Raw genomic sequence first — 27,033 nt, 5'->3', positions numbered from 1 at the left:
ATGATGGATGAGTTAGTGGACTGAGAGAGAAAAACCCATCCTCACTGTGGGTAGGCATCATGCAATTGGTTGCAAGTGTGACTAGAACAAAAAGGCAGAAGAATGGGAACATTCAGCTTGCTTGGATTTCTTTTTTATGCACTTTCTCTCTCTTCCAGAGCAGTTTGCCTTTTTCTCCTCTTGCCCTTGCACATCAAACTCTAGGTTCTTTGACCTTTGGACCCTGGGACTTGCATCAGTAGCCTTTTGGGAGCTCTCAGGCCTTGGGCCTCAGACTAGTGGCTGCACTGTCAGCTTCCCTGGTTTTGAGACTTTCAGATTTGGACTGAGCCATGTCACTGGCTTCCTTGGGAGCCATGCTGTAAGCTTCTCTCATTTTCCAGCTTATAGATGGCCTATTGTGGGACTTTGCCTTTGTAGTTATGTGAGCCAATTCTCCTTAATAAATTATGTTTCATATACATGTAAATATATTCTCTTTTAGATGCATGTATATGTATCTCTATTATCTATTATCTATATCTATATCTATATCTATATCTATTTCTTATTGGATCTGACCCTCTGGAGAACTCTGATTAATACATAGTCAAAGAATAAGTCACAAGGAAAATTAGAAAATGTCTTGAGACAAATAAAAATGGAAACACAACATTCCAAAGCTTGTGGGATGCAGCAAAATGAATATGAAGAGGACAGTTTATATATCTAACTACCTACCTTAAAAAAGAAGAAAGATCTAAAATCAGCAACTTAACTTTACACCTCAAGAAACTGGAAAAAGAAGAACTCAACCCAATGTTAGCAAAAGGAAGGAAATAATAAAGTCTAGAGCAGAAGGCCGGGTGCAGTGGCTCACGACTGTAATCCCAGCACTTTGGGAAGCTGAGGCAGGTGGATCACCTGAGGTTGGGAGTTCAAGACCAGCCTCAGCAACATGGAGAAACCTGTCTCTACTAAAAAATACAAAATTAGCCAGGCATGGTGGTGCATGCCTGTAATCCCAGCTACTCTGGAGGCTGAGGCAGGAGAGTCACTTGAACTGGGAAGCGGAGGTTGCAGCGAGCAGAGATCATGCCATTGCACTACAGCCCGGGCAATAAGAGTGAAACTCCATCTCAAAAAAAAAAAAAAAAAAAGCTAGAGAATAGAAAAAACCCAATGAAACTAGTAGTCATTTCAAAGTTCAACAAAATTGACAAATCATTAGCTAGAATATTTAAGAAGAAAATAATGAAGACTCAACTTCTTTTAGGAACAAAAGAGAAGACACTGCAACAGATATTTACAGAAATGAAAACGATTCTAAGAGTCTACTATGAATTATTATATACTGACAAGTTGGATAACCTAGGAGAAATGAACAGATTCCTAGTAACATGCAAGTTACCAAGACTAAGTCACAAAATAAAAAATCTTAATAAACCTATAACTAGTAACTGAATCAGGAATCAAAAACCTCCCAGCAAACCAAATACCTGATAAGGGGTTAATATCTAAAATATATACAGAACAACAACTCAATAACAAAACAACCTAAATGAGAAATGGTCAGTTGACTTTGCTATGGCCCAAATGTTCTCCCAATATTCATATGCTGGAGCCTAATATTCAATGTGATAATATTAAGAGGTGGGGCATTTTGGAGATGATTAGTTCATGAAGTCATAGCCCTCAGAAATGGGACTAGGGCCTTTATAAAAGCGGCTTAAGGGAGTTTGTTTTCCCTTTTGAACATGTGAGGACACAGAGAAGGTGCTATGTATAGTGAATATAGTGACCTCACCAGTCACTGAGTCTGTTGTAGCCTAAATCTTGGACTTTTCACACTCCAGAATGCAAGAAATAAATTTCTGTTGTTTATAAATTACCAGCCTAAGGTATTTTGTTATAGCAGCAGGAATGGACTAAGATAGACTTGAATAGACATTTTTTCAAAAAAAAATACAAATGGCCAACTAGCATATCAACCCAACACTACGTGGAAGCTGCCAAGCCTTGGGGATTGAACTCTGAAGCAATAGCCTGAGCTGTACGTTGGCTCCTTTTAGCCATGGCTGGGACACAGGGCACCAAGTCCCAAGACTGCACAGAGCAGCAAAGATCTGGGCCTGGCCCACAAAACCATTTTTTCCCTCCTAGGCCTCCAACCCTGTGACAGGAGGGGCTGTTGTGAAGAACTCTGACATGCCCTGGAGAAAATTTCCCCATTATCTTGTCAATTAACATTTGGTTCCTTGTTACTTCTGCAAATTTCTGCAGTAAGCTTGAATTTCTCCCCAGAAAATGGGTTTTCTTTTCTATCACATCATCAGGCTGCAAATCTTCCAAACTTTTATGCTCTGCTGCCTTTTAAACATAGGTTCTAATTCCAAACCATATTTTTGTGAATGCATAAAACTGAACACTTTTAAGAGCACTCAGGTCATAAATTGAACACTTTGCTGCTTACAAATTTCTTCTACCAGATGTCCTGGATGGGTTCCAAGATGGCCAAATAGGAAGAGTTCTGGTCTGCAGCTCCCAGCATGATCGATACAGAAGATGGGTGATTTCTGCACTTCCAACTGAGGTACCTGGTTCATCTCATTGGGACTGGTTGGAGAGTGGGTGCAGGCCCATAGAGGGTGAGCTGAAGCAGTGTGGGGCGTCGCCTCACCCGGGAAGCACAAGGGGTTGGGGGATTTCCCTTTCCCAGCCAAGGGAAGCTGTGACAGGCTACCTGGAAAAACAGGGCACTCCCGCCCAAATACTGCACTTTTCCCAAGGTCTTAGCAACTAGCAGACAAGGTGATTCTCTCCTGTGCCTCGCTCAGTAGGTCCCACACCCATGGAGCCTTGCTCACTGCTAGCGAAACAGTCTGAAATCCATCTGCGAGGTGGCAGCCTGGCTGGGGGAGGGGCGTCAACCATTGCTGAGGCTTAAGTAGGTAAACAAAGCGGCCAGGGAAGCTTGAACTGGGTGGAGCCCACCGCAGCTCAACAAGGCCCATTGCCTCTAGACTCCACGTCTGTGGGCAGGGATAGCTGAACAAAAGGCAGCAACTTCTGCAGACATAAACGTCCCTGTCTAACAGCTCTGAAGAGAGCAGTGGTTTTCCCAGCATGGCATTTGAGTTCTGAGAATGGACAGACTGCCTCCTCAAGTGGGTCCCTGACCCCTGTGTAGCCTAACTGGGACACACCTCCCAATAGAGGCTGACAGACACCTCATATAGGCAGCTGCCCCTCTTGGACGAAGCTTCCACAGGAAGGATCAGGCAGCAATATTTGCTATTCTGCAATATTTGCTATTCTGCAATATTTGCTGTTCTGCAGCCTCCACTGGTGATACCCAGGCAAACAGTGTCTGGAGTGGAACTCCAGCAAACTCCAACAGATCTGCAGCTGAGGGTCCTGACTGTTAGAAGGAAAACTAAAAAACAGAAAGGAATAGTGTCAACATTAACAAAAGATCATCTACACCAAAACCCCATCTGTAGGTCAACAATATCAAAGACCAAAGGTAGATAAAACCAAAAGGATGGGGATAAACCAGAGCAGAAAAGCTGAAAATTCTAAAAATCAGAGCACCTCTTCTCCTCCAAAGGATCACCACTCCTTGTCAGCAATGGAACAAAGCTGGACAGAGAATGACTTTGACGAGTTGACAGAAGTAGGCTTCAGAAGGTTGGTAATAACAAACTTCTCCGAGCTAAAGGAGGATGTTGGAACCCATTGCAAGGAAGTTAAAAACCTTGAAAAAAGATTAGACGAATGGCTTACAAGAATAAACAGTGTAGAGAAGACCTTAAGTGACACAATGGAGCTGAAAACCATGGCACAAGAACTTTATGACTCATGCACAAGCTTCAATAGCCGATTCAATCAAGTGGAAGAAAGGGTATCAGTGATTGAAGATCAAATAAATGAAATAAAGTGAGAAGACAAGGTTAGAGAAACAAGAGTAAAAAGAAATGAACAAAGCCTCCAAGAAATATGGGACTATGTGAAAAGACGAAATCTATATTTGATTGGTGTACCGGAAAGTGATGAGGAGAATGGAACCAAGTTGGAAAACACTCCTCAGGATATTATCCAGGAGAATTTCCCCAACCTAGCAAGGCAGGCCAACATTCAACTTCAGGAAATACAGAGAACAACACAAAGATACTCTTTGAGAAGAGCGATTCCAAGACACATAATTGTCAGATTCACCAAGATTGAAGTGTAGGAAAAAGTGTTAAGGGAAGCCAGAGAGAAAGGTCAGGTTAGCCACAAAGGGAAGCTCATAAGACTAATAGATGATCTCTTGGCAGAAACCCTACAATCCAGAAGAGAGTGGGGGCCAATATTCAACGTTCTTAAAGAAAATAATTTTCAATCCAGAGTTTCATATCCAGCCAAACTAAGCTTCATAAGTGAAGGAGAAAATAAAATTCTTTACTGACAAGCAAATGCTGAGAGATTTTGTCACCACCAGGCCTGCCTTACAAGAGCTCCTGAAGGAAGCACTAAACATGGAAAGAAACACCCGGTACCAGCTAGTGCAAAAACATGCCAAGTTGTAAAGACCATCAATGCTAGGAAGAAACTGCATCAATTAATGGGCAAATAACCAGCGAATATCATAATGACAGGATCAAATTCACACATAACAATATTAACTGTAAACATAAATGGGCTAAATGCCCCAATTAAAGGACACAGACTGGCAAATTGGATAAAGGGTCAAGACCCATCAGTGTGCTGTATTCAGGAGACCCATCTCATGCGCAAATTCACACATAGGCTCAAAATAAAGGGATGGAGGAAGATTTACTAAGAAAATGGAAAACAAAAAAAGGCAGGGGTTGTAATCCTTGTCTCTGATAAAGCAGACTTTAAACCAACAAAGATCAAAACAGACAAAGAAGGCCATTACATAATGGTAAAGGGATCAATGCAACAAGAAGGGCTAAGAATCCTAAATATATATGCACCCAATACAAGAGCACCCAGATTCATAAAGCAAGTCCTTAGAGACCTACAAAGAGACTTAGACTCCCACACAATAATAATGGGAGACTTTAACACCCAACTGTCAATATTAGAAAGATCAACAAGACAGAAGGTTAACAAAGATATCCAGGACCTGAACTCAGCTCTGCAACAAACAGACCCAATAGACATCCACAGAACTCTCCACCCCAAATCAACAGAGTATACATTCTTCTCAGCACCACATCTCACTTATTCTAAATTTGACCACATAATTGGAAGTAAAGCACTCCTCACCAAATGTAAAAGAACAGAAATAACAACAAACTGTCTCTCAGACCACAGTGCAATCAAATTCAAACTTAGGATTAAGAAGCTCACTCAGAACTGAACAACTACATGGAAACTGAACAATTTGCTCCTGAATGACTACTGGGTAAATAACAAAATGAAGGCAGAAATAAAGATGTTCTTTGAAACCAATGAGAACAAAGACACAATGTACCAGAATCTCTGGGATACATTTAAAGCAGTGTGTAGGGGGAAATTTATAGCACTAAATGCCCAGAAGAGAAAGCAGGAAATATCTAAAATTGACCCTCTAACATCAAAATTAAAAGAACTAGAGAAGCAAGAGCAAACACATTCAAAAGCTAGCAGAAGGCAAAAAATAAGATCAGAGCAGAGCTGAAGGAGACAGAGACACAAAAAACCCTTCAAAAAAGCAATGAATCCAGGAGCTGGTTTTTTGAAAAGATCAACAAAATTGATAGACTGCTAGCAAGACTAATAAAGAAGAAAAGAGAGAGGAATCAAATAGATGCAATAAAAATGACAAAGGGGATATCACCACTGAGCCCAGGGAAATAAAAACTACCATCAGAGAATACTATAAACTCCTCTACACAAATAAACTTGAACATCTAGAAGAAATGGATAAATTCTGGGACACGTACACCCTTTCAAGACTAAACCAGGAAGAAGTTGAATCTCTGAATAGACCAATAACAGGCTCTGAAATTGAGGCAATAATTAATAGCCTACCAACCAAAAAAAAGTCCAGGACCAGATGGATTCACAGCTGAGTTCTACCAGAGGTACAAAGAGGAGCTGGTACCATTCTTTCTGAAACTTTTCCAATCAATAGAAAAAGACAGAATCCTCCCTAATTCATTTTATGAGGCCAACATCATCCTGATACCAAAGCCTGACAGAGACACAACAACAAAAAAAGAGAATTTTAGACCTATATCTCTGATGAATATTGATGCAAATATCCTCAATAAGATAGTAACAAACTGAATCCAGCAACACATCAAAAAGCTTATCCACCATGATCAAGTTGGCATCTCTAGGATGCAAGACTGGTTCAACATACGCAAATCAATAAACGTAATCCATCATATAAACAGAACCAAAGACAAAAACCACATGATTATCTTAATAGATGCAGAAAAGGCCTCTGACAAAATTCAACAGCCCTTCATGCTAAGAACTCTCAATAAACTAGGTATTGATGGGACGTATCTCAAAATAATAAGAGCTATTTATGACAAACCCACAGCCAATATCATACTGAATGGACAATAACTGGAAGCATTCCCTTTGAAACCTGGCACAAGACAAGGATTCCCTCTCTCACCACTCCTATTCAACATAGACTTGGAAGTTCTGGCCAGGGCAATCAGGCAAGAGAATGAAATAAAATGTATTCAACTAGGAAAAGAGGAAGTCAAATTGTCCCTGTCTGCAGATGACATGATTGTATATTTACAAAACCCCATCATCTCAGCCCAAAATCTCCTTAAGCTGATAAGCAAATTCAGCAAAGTCTCAGGATACAAAATCAATGTGCAAAAATCACAAGCATTCTTATACACCAATAACAGACAAACAGAGAGCCAAATCATGAGTGAACTCCCATCCACAATTGCTTCAAAAAGAATAAAATACCTAGGAATCCAACTTACAGGGGATGTGAAGGGCCTCTTCAAGGAGAACGACAAACCACTGCTCAACAAAATAAGAGGACACAAACAAATGGAAGAACATTCCATGCTCATGGATAGGAAGAATCAATATCGTGAAAATGGCCATACAGCCAAAGGTAATTTATAGATTCAATGCCGTCCCCATCAAGCTACCAATAACTTTCTTCACAGAATTGGAAAAAAACAACTTTAAAGTTCATATGGAACCAAAAAAGAACCTGCATTGCCAAGTCAATCCTAAGCAAAAAGAACAAATCTGGAGGCATCATGCTACCTGACTTCAAACTACACTACAAGGCTACAGTAACCAAAACAGCATGGTACTGGTGCCAAAACAGAGATACAGACCAGTGGAACAGAATAGAGCCCTCGGAAATAATACCACACATCTACAACCATCTGATCTTTGACAAACCTGACATAAACAAGAAATGGGGAAAGGATTCCCTATTTAATAAATGGTGCTGGGAAAACTGGCTAGCCATATGTGGAAAGCTGAAACTGGATCCCTTCCTTACACCTTATATAAAAATTAATTCAAGATGGATTAAAGACTTAAATGTTAGACCTAAAACCATAAAAACCCTAGAAGAATACCTAGGCAATACCATTCAGGACATAGGCATGGGCAAGGACTTCATGACTAAAACACCAATAGCAATGGCAACAAAAGCCAAAATTGACAAATGAGATCTAATTAAATTCAAGAGCTTCTGCACAGCAAAAGAAACTACCATCAGAGTGAACAGACAACCTACAGAATGGGAGAAAATTTTTACAATCTACCCATCTGACAAAGGGCTAATATCCAGAATCTACAAAGAACTCAAACAAATTTATGTGAAAAAATCAAACTACCCCATCAAAAATTGGGCAAAGGATATGAACAGACACTTCTTAAAAGAAGACATCTATGCAGCCAACAGACACATGAAAAAATGCTCATCATCACTCGCCATCAGAGAAATGCAAATCAAAACCACAATGAGATACCATCTCACACCAATTAGAATGGCGATCATTAAAAAGTCAGGAAACAACAGGTGCTGGAGAGGATATGGAGAAATAGGAACGCTTTTACACTGTTGGTGGGAGTGTAAACTAGTTCAATCATTGTAGAAGACAGTGTGGCAATTCCTCAAGGATCTAGAACAAGAAATACCATTTCAACCAGCCATCCCATTACTGGGCATATACCTAAAGGATTGTGAATCATGCTGCTATAAAGACACATGCACACATATGTTTATTGCAGCACTATTCACAATAGCAAAGACTTGGAACCAACCTAAATGTCCATCAACGATAGACTGGATTAAGAAAATGTGGCATATATACACCAAGGAATACTATGCAGCCATAAAAAGGATGAGTTCATGTCCTTTGTAAGGACATGGATGAAGCTAGAAACCATCATTCTGAGAAAACTATCACAAAGACAGAAAACTAAACACCACGTGTTCTTACTCATAGGTGGGAATTGAACAATGAGAACACTTGGACACAGGGTGGGGAACATCACACACTGGGGCCTGTCATGGAGTGGGGGGAGGGGGTGATAGCATTAGGAGATATATCTAATGTAAATGACGAGTTAATGGGTGCAGCACACCAACATGACACATGTATACATATGTAACAAACCGGCACAGTGTGCATATGTACCCTAGAACTTAAAGTATAATAATAGAAAAAACTATGACACTCTCCTACATACCATATCTGTACAAAAATTATAAATTTTAGATAACCATCCAGAGATATTTCTCTAATTCTTGGAAAAAATATCAACATTGAAAACATCAAAAAAATTAGACAGCTGTTTCTTCATCCAAAAAAAAAAAAAAAGAATGATAGGGAATCCTCCCTAACTCATTTTATGAGGCCAGTATCATCCTGGTACCAAAACCTGGCAGAGACACAACAAAAAAAGAGAATTTTAGACCAATATCCCTGATGAACATCGATGCAAAAATCCTCAATAAAATACTGGCAAACCGAATCCAGCAGCACATCAAAAAGCTTATCCACCACGATCAAGTGGGCTTCATCCCTGGGATGCAAGGCTGGTTCAACATATGCAAATCAATAAACGTAATCCATTACATAAACAGAACCAAAGACAAAAACCACATGATTATCTCAATAGATGCAGAAAAGGCCTTTGACAAAATTCAACACTCCTTCATGCTAAAAACTCTCAATAAACTAGGTATTGATGGGACGTATCTCAAAATAATAAGAGCTATTTATGACAAACCCACAGCCAATATCATACTGAATGGGCAAAAACTGGAAGCATTCCTTTTGAAAACCGGCACAAGACAAGGATGCCCTCTCTCACCACTCTTATTCAACATGGTGTTGGAAGTTCTGAAAAGTGGACAGGCAGGAGAAAGAAGTAAATGGTATTCAGTTAGGAAAAGATGAAGTCAAATTGTCCCTGTTTGCAGATGACATGATTGTATATTTAGAAAACCCCATCATCTCAGCCCAAAATCTCCTTAAGCTGATAAGCAACTTCAGCAAAGTCTCAGGATACAAAATCAACATGCCAAAATCACAAGCATTCCTATACACCATTAATAGACAAACAGAGAGCCAAATCATGAGTGAACTCCCATTTACAATTGCTACAAAGAGAATAAAATACCTAGGAATCCAACTCACAAGGGTTGTGAAGGACCTCTTCAAGGAGAACTACAAACCACTGCTGAATGAATTAAAAGAGGACACAAACAAATGTAAGAATATTCCACGCTCATGGATAGGAAGAATCAATATCATGAAAAAGGCCATACTGCACAAAGTAATTTATAGATTCAATACCATCCCCATCAAGCTTCTAATGACTTTCTTCACAGAATTGGAAAAAGAAACTACTTTAAAGTTCATATGGAACCAAAAAAGAGCCTGCATTGCCAAGACAATCCTAAGCAAAAAGAACAAAGCTGGAGGCATCACACTACCTGACTTCAAACTATACTACAAGGCTACAGTAACCAAAACAGCATGGTACTGGTGCCAAAACAGATATATAGACCAATGGAACAGAACAGAGGCCTCAGAAATAAGACCACACATCTACAGCCATCTGATCTTTGACAAACCTGACAAAAACAAGAAATGGGGAAAGGATTGCCTATTTAATAAATGATGCTGGGAAAACTGGCTAGCCATATGTAGAAAGCTGAAACTGGATCCCTTCCTTACATCTTATATAAAAATTAATTCAAGATGGATAAAAGACTTAAATGTTAGACCTAAAACCATAAAAACCCTAGAAGAAAACCTAGGCAATACCATTCAGGCCACAGGCATGAACAAGGACTTCATGACTAAAACACCAAAAGCAATGGCAACAAAAGCCAAAATTGACAAATGGGATCTAATTAAACTAAAGAGCTTCTGTACTGTAAAAGAAACTGCCATCAGAGTGAACCAGGCAACATACAGAATGGGAGATAAATTGCAATCTACCCATTTGACAAAGAAAGAATTCAAACAAATTTACAAGAAAAAAACAATCCCATCAAAAAGTGGGCAAACATATGAATAGACGCTTCTTGAAAGAAGACATCTATGCAGCTAACAGACACAAGAAAAAAAGCTCATCATCACTGGTCATCAAAGAAATGCAAATCAAAACCACAATGAGATACCATCCCACCCCAGTTAGAATGTCAATCATTAAAAAGTCAGGAAACAACAGATGCTGGAGAGGATATGGAGAAATAGGAATGCTTTTACACTGTTGGTGGGAGTGTAAACTAGTTCAACCATGGTGAAAGACATTGTGGCAATTCCTCGAGGATCTAGAACTAGAATTACCATTTGACCCAGCAATCCCATTACTGGATATATATCCAAAGGATTATAAATCATGCTACTATAAAGACACATGCACATGTATGTTTATTGCGGCACTATTAATAATAGCAAAGACTTGGAACCAAACCAAATGTCCATTAATGATGGACTGGATTAAGACATGTGACACATATACACCATGGAATACTATGCAGCCATAAAAAAGGATGAGTTCATGTCCTTTGCAGGGAGATAGATGAAGCTGGAAACCATCATTCTCAGCAAAACTATCACAAGGACAGAAAACCAAACACCGCATGTTCTCACTCATAGATGGGAATTGAACAATGAGATCACTTAGACACAGGGCTGGGAACATCACACACTGGGGCCTGTTGGGGGGTGGAGGGCTGGGGGAGGGAAAGCATTAGGAGAAATACTTAATGTAAATGATGAGTTGATGGGTGCAGCAAACCAACATGGCACATGTGTACCTATGTATCAAACCTGCACGTTGTGCACATGTACCCTAGAACTTAAGGTATAACAACAACAACAACAACAACAAACGTTTCTTCTACCAGATGTCCTCAGTCATCTCTCTCAATTTCAAAGTTCCATAAATCTGTAGGGCAGGGGCAAAATGCCACCATTCTCTTTGCTAAAGCATAGCAGGAGTGACCTTTACTTCAGTTCCCAACAAGTTGTTCATCTCCATCTCGGACCTCCTCACCCTGGACTTCACTGTCCAAGTCACTATCAGCAGTTTGGTCAAAGCCATTCAACAAGTCTCTAGGCAGTTCCAAACTTTCCCACATCTTCTGGTCTTCTTCTGAGTCCTCTCAACTGTTCCAAACTCTGCACATTACACAGTTCCAAAGTCACTTCCACATTCTCAGGTATCTTATAGCAATACTCCATTACCTCAGTATCAAAATCTGTATGAGTCATGGTTCTCTAGAGGGATAGAACTAGTAGGAGATATATATATATATGAAAGGGAGTTTATTAAGGAGAATTGAATCACACCATCACAAAGTGAAGTCCTACAACAGGCCATCTGCAAGTTGAGGAGCAAGGAGTCTAGTATTGGCTCAGTCCGAGTCCCAACACCTCAAAAGTAGGGAAACCGACAGGCCAGCTTTGAGTCTCTGGATGAAGGCCTGAGAGCCCCTGGAAAACAACTGGAGTAAGTCCAAGAGTCCAAAAGCCAAAGAACCTGGAGTCTGATATTTGAGTGCAGGAAGCATCCAGCATGGGAGAAAGATGAGGGCCAGAAGGCTCAGCAAGTCAGCTTCTCCTAACCTTCTTCTGCCTGCTTTATTCGAGCCATGCTGGCAGCTGATTTTATGGTGCCCACCCACATTGAGGGTGGATCTGCCTTTCCCAGTCCACTAAATAAATGTTAATCTCCTTTGGCAACACCCTCACAGACACAACCGGGAACAATACTTTGGATCCTTCAATCCAATCAAGTTGACACTTACTTAATATTAACCTTCACAATGTAATATTCATCCCATTTGTAATTTTTCTTTAATATACAAGCTCCTTGAGAACATGCACCATTTGATCTTGTCTCTCTGTTGTGTTGGGAGGCAGTGGAGAAGAGAAGAGTTAAATGTGTGGGTGTGGAGTGAGACTGTCAGATTTGCATCTTGGCTCCCCTACTTATTGGATCTCTGTCCTTGAGTAAATTACTTAACATCTTTCTCAGTTTCCTTACCTGTAAATGAGTGGTGACATACATGGAACTTAGAACAAGAGCCAAGCAAGTATTCAATAAAAGCTAATGTTGTTGACTACTGTTTATTCTCAGTGTTTGGCATAGTAGCCAGCAAAAGGAAGAGGAATTTTTTTTTTCTTTTTTTCAGACAGTCTCCCTCTGTCACCCAGGCTGGAGTGCCATGGTGTGATCTTGGCTCACTGCAACCTCTGCCTCTTGGGTTCAAGTGATTCTTGTGCCTCAGCCCCCTGAGTAGCTGGGATTACAGGCCTGTGCCACCACACCCAGCTAACTTTTTGTATTTTTAGTGGAGATGGAGCTTTGCTATGTTGGCCAGGCTGGTCTTGAACTCATGTCCTCAAGTGATCCACCCACTTTGGCCTCCCAAAGTGTTGGGATTATAGGTGTGAGCCATTGGGCCCAGCCTGGAAATATTTTTTTGAAACATGACTGATAACAATATTTTTTGAAAGAATGACAGATACCAATCATGAAGGAAAAGATTTTGACAATTGACAATAAAAAACTTTAACTTCTGAATGGTAAAAAGAGTGAGAAAATTAAAAGCCAAATTACAAATTGAAAAAACTAAAGTATATAAAACAAAGGTTTTCATTCTCAATTTAATGCAGAATCTTGACAAATCAAAAAGAAAAAAAGGTGAACCCACCTAAAAGAAATAGGCAAAAAAACTTTCAAGAAAAGCAGTTTACAAAATGCCAATGCCTAATAAACATGGATATTTAACATCACTAGTATTCAAAGTACTTCATTTACAGAGATCCCTCCTTCACCTATCAAATTAGCAAAGATGAAAAAGGCTAGTAATACAAAGTTTTGAAGAGAGGTGAGAGGAAATGACAAGTTTATGTACCCTGGTAGGACATGATATTGTGGCAATATGTTTCAGAACACTCATAAACGTATACACCTTTTAGATCAACAATTACACTTTTAAGCTTAAGAAAATATGAAGATTAGGTACAAATATTTCTCTATATGTTCAACTAAGTATTATTTTTTTAAGTAAGAAAAACTTTTTGAGACAGAGTCTCACTCTGTTGCCCAGGCTGGATAGCTCACTACAGCCTCCACCTCCTGGGTTCAAGTGATTCTTCTGCTTCAGCCTCCTGAGTAGCTGGGATTACAGATGCCCACCACCATACCCGGCTAAGTTTTGTATTTTTAGTGGAGACGGGGTTTCACCATGTTGGTTGGCCAGGCTGGTCTTGAACTCCTGACCTCAAGTGATCCACCCTTCTTGGCCTCCCAAAATGCTGGGATTATAGGTGTGAGCCACCATGCCTGGCCAATTTTTTAATTAAAAAAATATTTTTATAGCAGCACAACTAAGCATTATTTTAATAGCAAATATTGGACTTTAATTTTGAACAGGATGAGTAATCATGATGCAGCACATTGAATACTCTTTCATTAAGCTAAACAACTATTTAAAATGATATACAAATACATTTACTGAAAAGAAACATGTTTGTGATATACAGTTAAGTGTAAAACAATTCAGGCTATAAGAACATATTAGGCTGGGTGCGATGGCTCACGCCTTGTAATCCCAGCACTTTGGGAGGCCGAGGCAGGAGGATCACGAGGTCAGGAGATCAAGACCATCCTGGCTAACATGGTGAAGCCCTGGATCTACTAAAAACACACAAAAAATTAGCCGGGTGTGGTGGCGGGCGCCTGTAGTCCCAACTACTTGGGAGGTTGAGGCAGGAGAATGGCATGAACCTGGGAGGCAGAGCATGCAGTGAGCTGAGATTGTGCCACTGCACTCCAACCTGGGTGACAGAGCAAGACTCCACCTCAAAAAAAAAAAAATAAAAGAACATATTGGTCAATATTCACTGATTTTTATAAGAATATTTGACAGAGAGAGAGGGGTAAGGGAAGGGAAGGGGGAGGAGAGGGGAAGGGAAAGGAAGGGAAGAAGGGAAAAAGGGAAGGGAAGGGAATATGGGTGGGTTTATATCAAAAGGTTCAGAAGGAAATGATTCTTTTCTTCTGGATGTGACTATTGCAGATTTTATTTTTAACTTTTCCTCTTTTTCTTATTTATTTATATTTTCTTATTTTAAGAGAAACTATAAAACTATATATATTACTTTTCAACTTAAAAATAGTTTAGTGCTTCAATAATACAGAAGACTCAAACATTGCAGATAATTAAAGCATTACTTAATGTGGAAATATTTAGTTTCACAATTTCTGTAGTGATATTCAAGACCAGATATCACCTTGGGAATCAGAACTGGTGCAGGATCTTGTCCTAACACTACCAAAAAGGCATATGGCTGTCCCAGCTCTGTATGTTTATGTCATCTTATAATAGAGCAACCATTTGTTTATTAGGATGGCCAAAAAGGCACATTTCAAAAATGCCTATTAAAATATTAGTAGTACAAATAATACTGCTGCTTAATTTTTTCTAATGAGAACTGATAAAATTCAAAAGCAACATAAGCAGATAAATAGTAATAATATGGTTTATCAAATTAATTGTCACATGATTATTAAAGTCAGATCATGTGTGTTAAGTAGTGGTATCTTAAGCCACTGAAATATCTTACTTGGTCTGGAATGAGCTTTCTATGGAGATTAAAAAGATGTTAAATTGAACAGTCTTGGTTAATAAATGAAGAAGCAAAGCCAGAAACCCTGTTTAAAGAACTAACAAAAAAGGTCATGAATGATCTGGTGGTTGTTATATTTTCTTGTTTACCCGAGGAGAAGACTATGCTCAAGCATATATTGAATCCAGTGATAGCCAGAATGTCATCCATAGTGCTAGCAGCCATTAGTAAGGTTGGAATGTCTTCCTCAACACCATATCCATTTTCTTGCAACATCATCGTGTAAAGGACAACAACAGCAAGAGAGACAGCACCTAGAACAAAACTGAAAGAAAGAATGAAAATTAATTTAAAAGCATCTTTTTAATCAAGTAGTGTTTTATAAGTACAAGTAGTTTATAATAAATGTATAACAAACATTGTTTAGAAGAATTTCAAATTTGAGTGAATGCAATTTAATGGTGATAAAACTTTTCATGCATTGTTTAGTGCTGGCTAAAATTTTATACAGATGTGGTTTAGAATGTTGGGCTGAGCACAGGTTGCAGCCTCTCCCTCTATTCCTAAATCCTTTGAAGTGAAGATGTAAAGGTCATAGAAAAATTCATAACCTAACTAGAAAGCAAAAGGTGAATCATCAATGGACAAGAAACTAAGTATATGCCAGAAAGATAAGAGACAGACAATTTAGCATTGAAAAAAGGAAACCATAAACCAAAATGTGTGTAAATAAGATTGCCTCAAAAGATACATGTGCTTCTAAAAGTGGTCCAAGCCCTGAAATGACAGATGCTGGGAGCAGGAGAGACCTCTGGGGAAACCAAATAGTTGATTATTTGGAGTAGCACTGTAAGAATGGTCAGACAAATCTACCTTCCACACATTTCCTACCTCTTGAGTAAATAAGTAAGGAAGGAAGGAAGGAACAGAGTTGTCTGCCCAAAAAAACAAGTGTGGCCACCTAAGTTACAAAGGCAAATGAGAACATTTCTGGAGTGGTTGATGACACCCATGAGGAATGGGGAGGCTCCTGCTCAGAATACCTTCTATTGGCATATCTTATCCAGAATTTCACCTCATCTCTTCTACATTTACTTTATAAAGTGTGAAGTATATCCTGTGTAAAAATGCTTTTGGTGCTCCTGCCAGAATCCATTTACCAGGTCAATGAACACATCTCCCAGTGCTTCTTGTTGGCTGCTAATATCTGCAGGTTTCTAGAACCCTTGTCCTGCTGACAAGCACCCACCTGGGAATACTAGAGAGGTTGTGCACCCCTCTACTTTCCCTCCAGACAGCATCTGCCAATGACGGACTGATGTGAGATTTGCTTCCGGCTGTACAACTCTATGGCACAGTTTATGCTACAGATTTCCCTGTGGGCTCAAGAAGAGACTAGACTTCTCTAAGACCACATACTGGTCTAGTTCAGTGGTTCCTGAACTCTGCTGCACATCGTAATCACCTGTTGTATTATTTTTCTCATTTTGCTTAACAAGTCATCCCCAAACATAGCAGCTTAAAACAACAAATATTTATTGTCTTATGCTTCTGTGGGTCAGGAATCTGGGCATGGCTTAGCTGTATGCCTTGACTTAAGATTTCCCATGAGGTAGGGTGGGGTGGAGAAGATCTGCTTCCAAGTTTACTCATGTAGCCATTGCAGGCTTCAGTTTTTTCCAATGGGGTTTTCTCCACAGGGCTGCCTCAGGACATGGCAGCTGGCTTCCCCAGGAATAAGTGATCAAAGAGAATTTAATCCACAACATCAATTAAAAACACAAAGTATCTAAGAACAAAACTGTGAAGACAGTCTATACTTTTATAAAAATTGTGAATATAATAATATAATAATTAAGATAATACCTGAATACTTAGAGAGACATTTCACAAGTGTGAACTAAAAAGCCCCAATTTTACCATTGCCCAACACCATGCCTGGCTAGTTTTTGTGTTTTTAGTAGATACAGTGTTTCACCATTTTGGCCAGGCTGGTCTTGAACTCCTGACCTCAAGTGATATGCCTGCCTTGGCCTCCCAAAGTGCTGGGATTATAGGTGTGAGCCACCATGCCCAGCCAAAGCCTCAATAATATAAAGATGTAATCTCTCCCTCAAATGAATTAATCAGAGATACACCAATCAAAATCTTTGCAGGGACTTTTACTGAGCTTGACAAGCTGATTATAAAATTCATTTGGAAGAATAAGATCTTAGAATGAAAGATCAAGTAAACTTAAGAAAACCAGATACTGTTTTTGTAAAGGTGAAATAGTTAAAACTGAATAATAGTGACATATAAATAGACAAAATAAATTGGAAGAAAAGAGAATACAATGTGTGGAAACAAATCTATGGGATTTGTTACATCATAAATTGGTATTTTAAATCAGTGGGAGAAAGAAAGAAATCTTTCACAAATGGTGTTGAGATAACTATTTATGCGGAAAGGAATATAGATAGATCCTTACACATAATAAATGTTAAAAGCTCAAAAGGAAACGTAGTAATAAGAAAATGTAGTGGGCTAGGCGTGATGGCTCACACCTGTAATCCCAGCACTTTGGGAGGCTGAGGCGGACAGATCAGGAATCTGAGACCAGCCTGGCCAACATGGCAAAACCAATAGCTGGGTGCAGTGGTGCATGCCTGTAGTCCCAGCTACTTGGGAGGTTGAGGCAGGAGAATCACTTGAACCTGGGAGGTGGAGGTTGCAGTGAGCTGAGATCATGCCACTGCACTACAGCCTGGGTGACAGCAAGACTCTGAACAACAACAAAAAAAAGATGTAGAATAATATATTTGTGATCATGAGGTAAAAAGGACCTTTTGAATGATACATACAAAGGCATTAGACATAAAAAGAGATTTTGATACATTCAATTATATTAAAGTAGTACTTCAAAAGCAACTTCAAAAGTACTATAATAAAGTACTACTTCAAAAGCAATTCTGCTCTTTCTCCCCCTTTTTCTCTTTTTCATTTTCAAAGTCAAGTGAATGGTGTTGTGTATTGGCAATTCTGTCTGTTGAAAATAACAAAATACACTTCTTAGAGTGAAAAAAATCATCACAAACGAAATTAAATATCTACTGATATTTGCAGTACATATAATTTACAAATGCATATAACAGATATAATTAATAAAGAAGACCAACTCAACAAAAAAATGGACAAAGATATGAACAGGCTAGTTACAGATAAGGAAAAGCTGAAGGACAACACATATATAAAATATATTCAAGCTTGTGAATAATCACAGAAATGCAAATTAAAATAACAAAAATATGCCATTTTTTCAATTATCAGACTTGAAAACATTATAAAATTTAATAATATCAAGGATTTGCAAGGATTTTCAAGAACAACAGGTATGCTCATAAGCTACTGGTGTTAGGGCAAATTAAAGTGGCCATACCAAAAGGATTTTGGCTGTATATATCAAACTAAAAATGCATGTAACCCAGGTAACTATTCTAGACAAATTTATATTTATGTAAAATGAGACAAATAAAATGCTATTTTTGTTATAACATTGTAAATAAAATCTGCTGTTGACATACAATGTAATCTTATACAATTAAAAGGAATAAACTACATGTGTATCCATCTTGAGATGGATAAACCTCGAGACTATTGTTGAGTGAAAAGAACAAATTGTAAAGTAAAATTTTCTTGGGTATGATTACATAAAAATGCACAAAATAATACTCTTTTTTTCTCTGGGTTCACAAATACATTTGTTAGAAGTCCAGAACATTATTTTTAAAGCTCTAGAATGATAACATTCATGATAACTCATGAAGATGCTGCCACTCTGTCTCCAGCGGCACATGAGTGCACCCCACAGCACCATTGCCCTGGCTGGCACGTGCAAGTATGCAGAACATCCCCATCCCACTCCTGCCGGCACTGCACCCCTGCCAACACATGCATACCTGCTGTGTGCTGCTGCTGCTGGCACATATGTGTGAGTGGGGACCTTGCTACAATCACTACAGTGAAGCACTTTGGCTGGCACACCCCATCAGAGTGTTGTTGTCAGTGGACTGGGAACACCTTAGTGCTTAACATTGAAGGGCCAGACAACAAATCTGTGGGTATGGTACCAGCCTTGCAAAGTTAGAGCATGCAGTTCAGGAGTGCTGAGCTGAGCCTTTGCCCCCTGAAATCTTCCAGAAATGAAGCCATTTGACTGAAACTACCTTGTGCCACAGTCAAACCCTCAAGGGCATTAAAGAATATAAAAAAGGAAAAAACTCCATCCAAAGGACAGTGAGTCAAAACATTAAAGGAACCTTAGCCCACACAGATGTGAAAGAACCAGTGCAAGAACTCTGGAAATGTAAAAAGCCAGAATGTCTTCCTGTCTTCAAGCAATCATACTAACTCTCCAACAATGGTTGTTAACCAGGACTAAATGACAGACATAGATTTCAGAATCTGGATAGAAACAAAGATCATTGAGATTCAGAAGAAAGTCAAAATCCAATCCAAATAATCTAAGGAATCCAATAAGATGACATAAGAGCTGAAAGATGAAATAGGTATTTTAAGAAAGAACCAAACTAAACTGATAGAGCTGAAAAATGCACCTCAAGAATTTCATAATGCAATAACAAGTACTAACAGTAGAACGGACCAAGCTGAGGAAAGAATCCCAGATCTCAAAGACCACTTCTTTGAATCAACTCAGTCATATGAAAATAAACAACAAAAAAGAATGAACAAAACCTCTGAGAAATCTGAGATTATGTAAAGAGACCAAACATATGACTCAAGGCATCACTCAAAGGAAGGGAGAAAGAACAAGCAAGTTGGAAAACATATTTGAGGATACTGCCCACAAAAATTTCCCAAATCTTGCTAGAGAAGTCACCATTTAAATCCAGGAAATGCAGAGAATTCTGTGAGATACTATACAAGATGACCATCCCCAAGACAGAGAGTCATCAGATTCCCCAAGGTCAACATGAAATAAAAAAATATGAAAGGCAGCTAAAGTGAAGGGGCAGGTCACATACAAAGGGAATCCCACCAGGCTCACAGTGGAACTATAAGAACTATAAGATACTCTACAATCCAAAAGAAATTGGGGGCCTATATTCAGCATTCTTTTTTTTTTTTTTGAGACAGAGTCTCACTCTGTTGCCCAGGCTGTAGTGCACTGGTGCTATCTCGGCTCACTGCAACCTCCACTTCCTGGGTTCAAGCAATTCTTCTCCCTCAGCCTCCCAAGTAGCTGGGACTACAGGTGCACACCACAACACCTGGCAATTTTTTGTAATTTTAGTAGAAACAGGATTTCACCATATTGGCCAAGGTGGTCTCAAATTCCTGACCTCGTGATCTGCCCACCTTGGCCTCTCAAAGTGCTGGGATTACAGGTGTGAACCACCACGCCTGGCCTTCAGCATACTTAAAAAAAAAAAAAAAAAACTTGGCCGGGTATGGTGGCTCATGCCTGTAATCCCAGCACTTTGGGAGACTGAGGGGGGCAGAACACAAGGTCAAGAGATCAAGACCATCCTGGCCAACATGGTGAAACCTCATCTCTAATAAAAATACAAAAATTAGCTGGGCATGGTGGTGCGTGTCTGTAGTCCCAGCTACTTGGGAGGCTGAGGCAAGAGAATCACTTAACCCAGGCGGTGGAGGTTGCAGTGAGCCGAGATAGCACCACTGCACTCCAGCCTGGGGACAGAGCAAGACTCTGTTGCAAAAAAAAAAAAATTCAACCAAGAACTTAATATCCAGCCAAACTAAACTTCATATGTGAAGGAGAAGTAAGATCCTTTTCAGACAAACAAATGCTAACGGAATCTGTTACCACCAGACATGCCTTACAAGACTTCCTTAAGGGAGTGCTAAGCGTGGAAGTGAAAGACTGTTAATGGCCACCACAAAAATACATTTAAGTACATAGACCATTGACATTGTAAAGTAACTACACAATCAAGTCTGCATAATAACCAGCTAACAACATAATGGCAGGACCAAAGCTATAAATACCAATATTAACTGTGAATGTAAACAGTATAAATGCCCTGCTTAAAACTCACAGAATGGCAAGTTGGATAAAGAAGTAAAGCCCAACTGTATCTGTTGTCAAGAGACCCAGCTCATATGCAACAATACCCATTGGCTTGAAGTAAAAGGATGGAAAAAAATCTACCAAGCAAATGCAAAACAAAAAAGGGTAAGCATTGTTATTCTAATTCAGACAAATAGACTTTAAACCAACAACAATCAAAAAGACAAAGAAGGGCACTATGTAATGATAAAGGGTTCAATTCAACAAGAAGACTTAACTGTCTGAAAGATAAATGTGCTCAAAACTGGAGCATTCACATTTGTAAAACAAGTTCATAGAGACCTATAGAGAGACTTAGATAACCACAGAATAATAGTGGGAGACTTCAACATCTCACTGATGGTACTAGACAGATCATAGAGACAGAAAATGCACAAAGATATTCAGGACTTGAAGTCAACATTTGGCTAAATGGACCTAACAGCCATCTACAGAACACTCCACCCAACAACAACAGAATATATCTTCCTCTGATCTGTACATGGCATATATTGTAAAATTGATCACACTATCAGTCTAAAATTATTTTCAATAAATTAAAAGAAGCCCCTGAAATCATGCCAACCACACTCTTGGACCGCTCAGTGTAGCAAAAATAGAAGTCAACACTAAGAAGAACTCTCAAAACCATACAATTACATGGAAATTAAACAACCTGTGCCTGAATGACTTTTGGGTAAACAATGAAATTAAGGCAGAAACCAATATATTCTTTGAAACTAATTAAAACAAAGATACAATATTCTAGGCTCTCTAAGACACAGGCAAAGCAGTGTTAAGGGAAAAGTTTATCATGCTAAATGCCCATATTGAAAAGTTAGAAGGATCTTAAATTAACAACCTAATATCATACCTAAAGGAAACAGAAAAACAAGAGGAAACCAACCCAAAGCTAGCAGAAGAAAATAAATAACCAAAATCAGAGCAGAATGGAATGAAATTGAGTCATGAAAAGCCATACAAAAGATAAATGAAACTCAAAGCTGGTTCTTCAAAAGAATAAATAAATTTGATAGGTCACTAGCTAGACCAATAAGGAAAAAAAAAGAGAAGATACAAAAAACACAATCAGAAATGGTAAAGTGGGCATTACCTCCAACCACACAGAAATACAAAAAACTCTCAGAGACTAAGATGAACATGTTTATGCAAACAAAGTAGAACACCTACAAGAAATGGGTAAATTTCTGGAAACATACAACCTCCCAAGTTTGAACTAGGAAGAAATTGAAATCCTAAACAAACCAAAAATGAGTTCTGAAACTGAATGAGTAATAAAAAGTCTCTGAGCCAAAAAAAAAAAAAAAAAAAAAGCAAGCCCAGGACCCAACAGATTCACAGACAAATTCTACCAGAAATGTAAAGAAGAGATGGTACCAATGCTACTGAAATTATTCTGAAAAAATGAGGAGGAAGGATCCCTCCCTAACTCATTTTATGAGGTCAGCATCATTCAGATATGAAAACCTGGCAGAGACACAACAAAAAAGAAAACTTCAGGACAGTTATCACTGATGATCATAGATGCAAAAATCCTCAACAAAATACAAGCCAACTGAATCCAGCAGCATATCAAAAAGCTAGTCCACTATGATCAAGTAAGCTTTATTGCTGGGATGCAAGTTTGGTTCAAGATATACAAACCAATAAATGTGATTCATCATAAAATAGAACTAAAAATAAAAACATCCCTTCTTGATATAAACCCTCAACAAATGAGTTACTGAAGGAGCATACCTCAAAATAATTGAAGCCATTTATGACAAACCCACAGCCAACTTCATACTAAATGGGAAAAACCTGGAATATTCCCTTTGAGAACTGGAACAAGACAAGGATGCCCACTCTCACTACTCCTATTCAACATAGTGCTGGATGTCCTAGCCAGTGCAATTAGGCAAGAGAAAGAAACACAGACATCTAAATAGGAAGAATGGAAGTCAAACTGTGCCTCTTCATAGGTGAAACACTTTTATACCAAGAAAACCCCATAGTAGCCTCTCGAGAGCTCCCAGATCTGACAAATGACTTCAGCAAAGTTTCAGGATACAAAAATCAATGTACAAAAATCTGTAGCATTTCTATACATCAACAACATCCAAGCTGACAGCCAAATCAAGAATGCAATCCCATTCACAGTAGCCACAAAAAAACTACAAAATACCTTGGAATACAGCTAAGCAAGGAGGTGAAAAATCTCTAAAATGAAAATTACAAACGAGTGCTCAAAGAATCAGAGACAACAGAAACAAAAGGAAAACATTCCATGATCACAGATAGGAAGAAGCAATATTGTTAAAATGGCCATACTGTCTAAGGCTATTTACAGAGTCAATGCTATTCCTATCATATCACCAATGACATTTTTCACAGGATTAACAAAAAGCATTCTAAAATTCATTTGGAGCCAAAAAAAAAAAAAAAGCCCAAATAGCCAAAGCAATCCTAAGCAAAAAGAACAAAGTCAAAAGCGTCACACTACCTGACTTCGAACTGTACTACAATGCTACAGTAAGCAAAACAGCATGGTTATGCTCAGCAAAATAAATAATCAGCAGAGTAAAAAGACAACCTATACAGTGGGAGAAAATCTTTACAAACTATGCATCCAGCAAAGTACTAATATCCAGAATCTATAAGGAACTCAAAAACAGACATAGACCAGTGGAACAGGTTACAGAACGCAGAAATAAAGCCGCACACCTATAGCCATCTACTCTTCAACAAACTTGACAAAAACAAGCAATGGGGAAGGGAATCCCTACTTGGAAATTGTGCTGGGATAACTGGCTAGCCGTATGCAGAAAATTGAAACTGGACTCCATACGTTTCACCGTTTACAAAAATCAACTCAAGGTAGATTAAAGATTTAAGTGTAAAACCCAAAACTATAAAAACCCTGGAAGATAGCCTAAGAAATACCATTCTGGATACAGGCCATTCTGGACATATCCTAGGAAATTTCAATTCTGGAAAACACTTTATGACAAAGATGCCAAAAGCAATTGCGACAAAAACAAAAATTGACAAATGGGACCTAATTAAACTAAAGGGCTTCTGCACAGCAAAAGAAATCATCAACAAACAACCTATGGAATGGGAGAAAATATTTGCAAACCATGCATTCGACAAAAGTCTAATATCCAGAATCCAAAAAGAACTTAGAAAAATCAACAAGCAAAAATCTAACAACCCCATTAAATGCGCAAAGGACAGGACAAGACACTTCTCAAAAGAAGACAAACACGTAGTCAACAAGTATACGAAAAAATATTCAACATCACTAATCATTGGAGAAATGCAAAACAAAAGTGCAATGAGATACAACCTCACAGAAGGCAGAATGGCTATTATTAAAAAGTCAAAAAGTAATAGATGCTGGCGAGTTTGGGGAGCTACTCCCAGGTCTTTGAAAGACTGAGGCATGAGAATTGCTTGAACCTGGGAGGCAGAGGTTGCAGTGAGTTGAGATTGGGCCATTGCACTTTAGCCTGGGCAACAGAGCAAGACTCCATCTCAAAAAAAAATACAGAAAGAGAAAGAAAGAAAAACTCACAGCCAACATTATACTGAATGGGGAAAAGTTGAAAGCTTTCCCCTGAGAACTGGAACAAGACAAGGATGCCCACTTTCACCACTTCTACGCAACATAGTACTGGAAGTCCTAGCCAGAGCAATCAGACAAGAGAAAGAAATAAAGGGCATCTAAATCAGTAAAGAGGAAGTCAAAGTGTTGCTGTTCCTGATGATATGATCATATGATGAGAAAACCCTAAAGACTCATCCAAAAAGCTCCTAGATCTGATAAATGAGTTCAGTAACATTTCAGGATACAACATCAATGTACACAAATCAGTAGCACTGGTATACACCGATGGTGACTGAGCTGAGAATTAAATCAAGATCTCAACCCCTTTTAAAACAGCTACAAAAAAACCAAAACAAACAAAACCAAAGAAAAAAACCCCAAGCAAACCAACTTAGGAATATACCTAACCAAGGAGGTGAAAGACCTCTACAGTGAAAACTACAAAGCACTGCAGAAAGAAATCATAGATGACACAAACAAATAAAAACACATCACATGCTCATGGATAGGTAGAATCAATATTGTGAAAATGACCATACTGCCAAAAGCAATCTACATCATCATTCTTCTCCGAGCTAGACAAAGCAATCCTAAAATTCATGTGGAAGCCAAAAATAGTCTGCATAATGAAAGCAAGACTAAGCAAAAAGAACAAATGTGGATGCATCACATTGCTTGACTTCAAGCTATATTATAAGGCTATAGTCACCAAAGCAGCATAATACTGGTATAAAAATAGGCACATAGACTAATGGAACTGAATAGAGAACCGAGAAATAAAGCCAAATACTTAAGCCAACTGATCTTTAACAAAGGAAACAAAAACATAAAGTTGGGAAAGGACACCATATTCAACAAATGGTGCTGGGATAATTGGCAAGCCATATGTAGAAGAATGAAACTGCATCCTCATCTCTCACCTTATACAAAAATCAACTCAAGATGGATCAAAGACTTAAATCTAACACCTAAAACTATAAAAATTCTAGAAGGTAACATTGGAAATACCCTTCTAGACATTTGCTTAGGCAAAGACTTCATGACCAAGAACCCAAAAGCAAAGGCAACAAAAACAAAGATAAATAGATGGGACTTAATTAAACTAAGAAGCTTCTACACAGCAAAAGAAATAATCAGCAGAGTAAAAAGACAACCTATAGAGTGGGAGAAAATCTTTACAAACTATGCATCCAACAAAGTACTAATATCCAAAATCTATAAGGAACTCAAATCAGCAAGAAAAAACCAAATTATCCTATCAAAAAGTGTGCTAAGGACATGAATAGACAATTCCCAAAAGAAGATATAAATGGCCAAGAAACATGAAAAAATCCTCAATATCACTAATTATCAGGGAAATGCAAACAAAACCAAAATGCGATACCATCTCACTCCTCCAAGAAGAGCCATAATCAAAAAATTAAAAAAAATTGATGTCGCCATGGGTGTGGTAAAAAGGGAACACTTTTACACTGCTGGGGGAATGTAAACTAGTACAACCACTATGGAAAAGAGTATGAAGGTTTCTTAAATAATTAAAAGTAGATCTACCATTTGATCTAGCAATCCCACTACTGGGTATCTACCCAGAGGAAAAGAAGTCATTATATGAAAAAAACACTTGCACACACGTTTTTTGCAGCACAATTTGCAATTGTGAAAGATATGGAACTAGCTCAAATGCCCATCAATCAATGAATGCATAGAGAAAATGTGGTGTGTATATATATATATGTGTATATACACACATATATGTGTATATATGTATATATATGTGTATATACACACATATATGTGTATATATGTGTGTATATACACACATATATATGTGTATATATACACATATATATGTGTGTATATACACACATATATATGTGTGTATATATATACACACACAGACCATGGATGGAATACTACTCAGCTATAAAAAGGAATGAAATAATGGCATTCACAGAAGCCTGGAAGGAGTCGGACACCATTATTCTAAGTGAAGTAATTCAGGAATGAAAAAACCAAACATTGTATGTTCTAACTTATAAGTGGGAGTTATGCTATGAGGATGCAAAAGCATAAGAATGATACAATGGACTTTGGGGACTTAGGGGGAAGAGTAGGAGGAGGGTGAGGGATAAAAGACTACACCTTGGGTGCAGTGTACACTGCTCTGGTGATGGGTGCACCAAAATCTCAGAAATTACCACTAGAAATATTTTCCATGTAAACAAACACCACCTGTTCCCTAAAAACTAATGAAAAAAATAAAAAAGACATGA

The 27,033-nt window shown here is 38.5% G+C and overlaps 1 pseudogene; it reads right to left on the bottom strand.

The window, feature by feature from the left end:
- Positions 1-27,033, bottom strand: part of LOC117978447 (sodium/hydrogen exchanger 9B1-like) — a 48,113-nt pseudogene that overhangs the window by 15,792 nt on the left and 5,288 nt on the right.

This window comes from Pan paniscus, chromosome 18, assembly GCF_029289425.2.
Source record: "Pan paniscus chromosome 18, NHGRI_mPanPan1-v2.0_pri, whole genome shotgun sequence".
Lineage (NCBI taxonomy): Eukaryota > Metazoa > Chordata > Mammalia > Primates > Hominidae > Pan > Pan paniscus.
The sequence above is the reverse complement of the archived record's forward strand: the minus strand, read 5'-3'. Positions and strand labels throughout refer to the sequence as shown.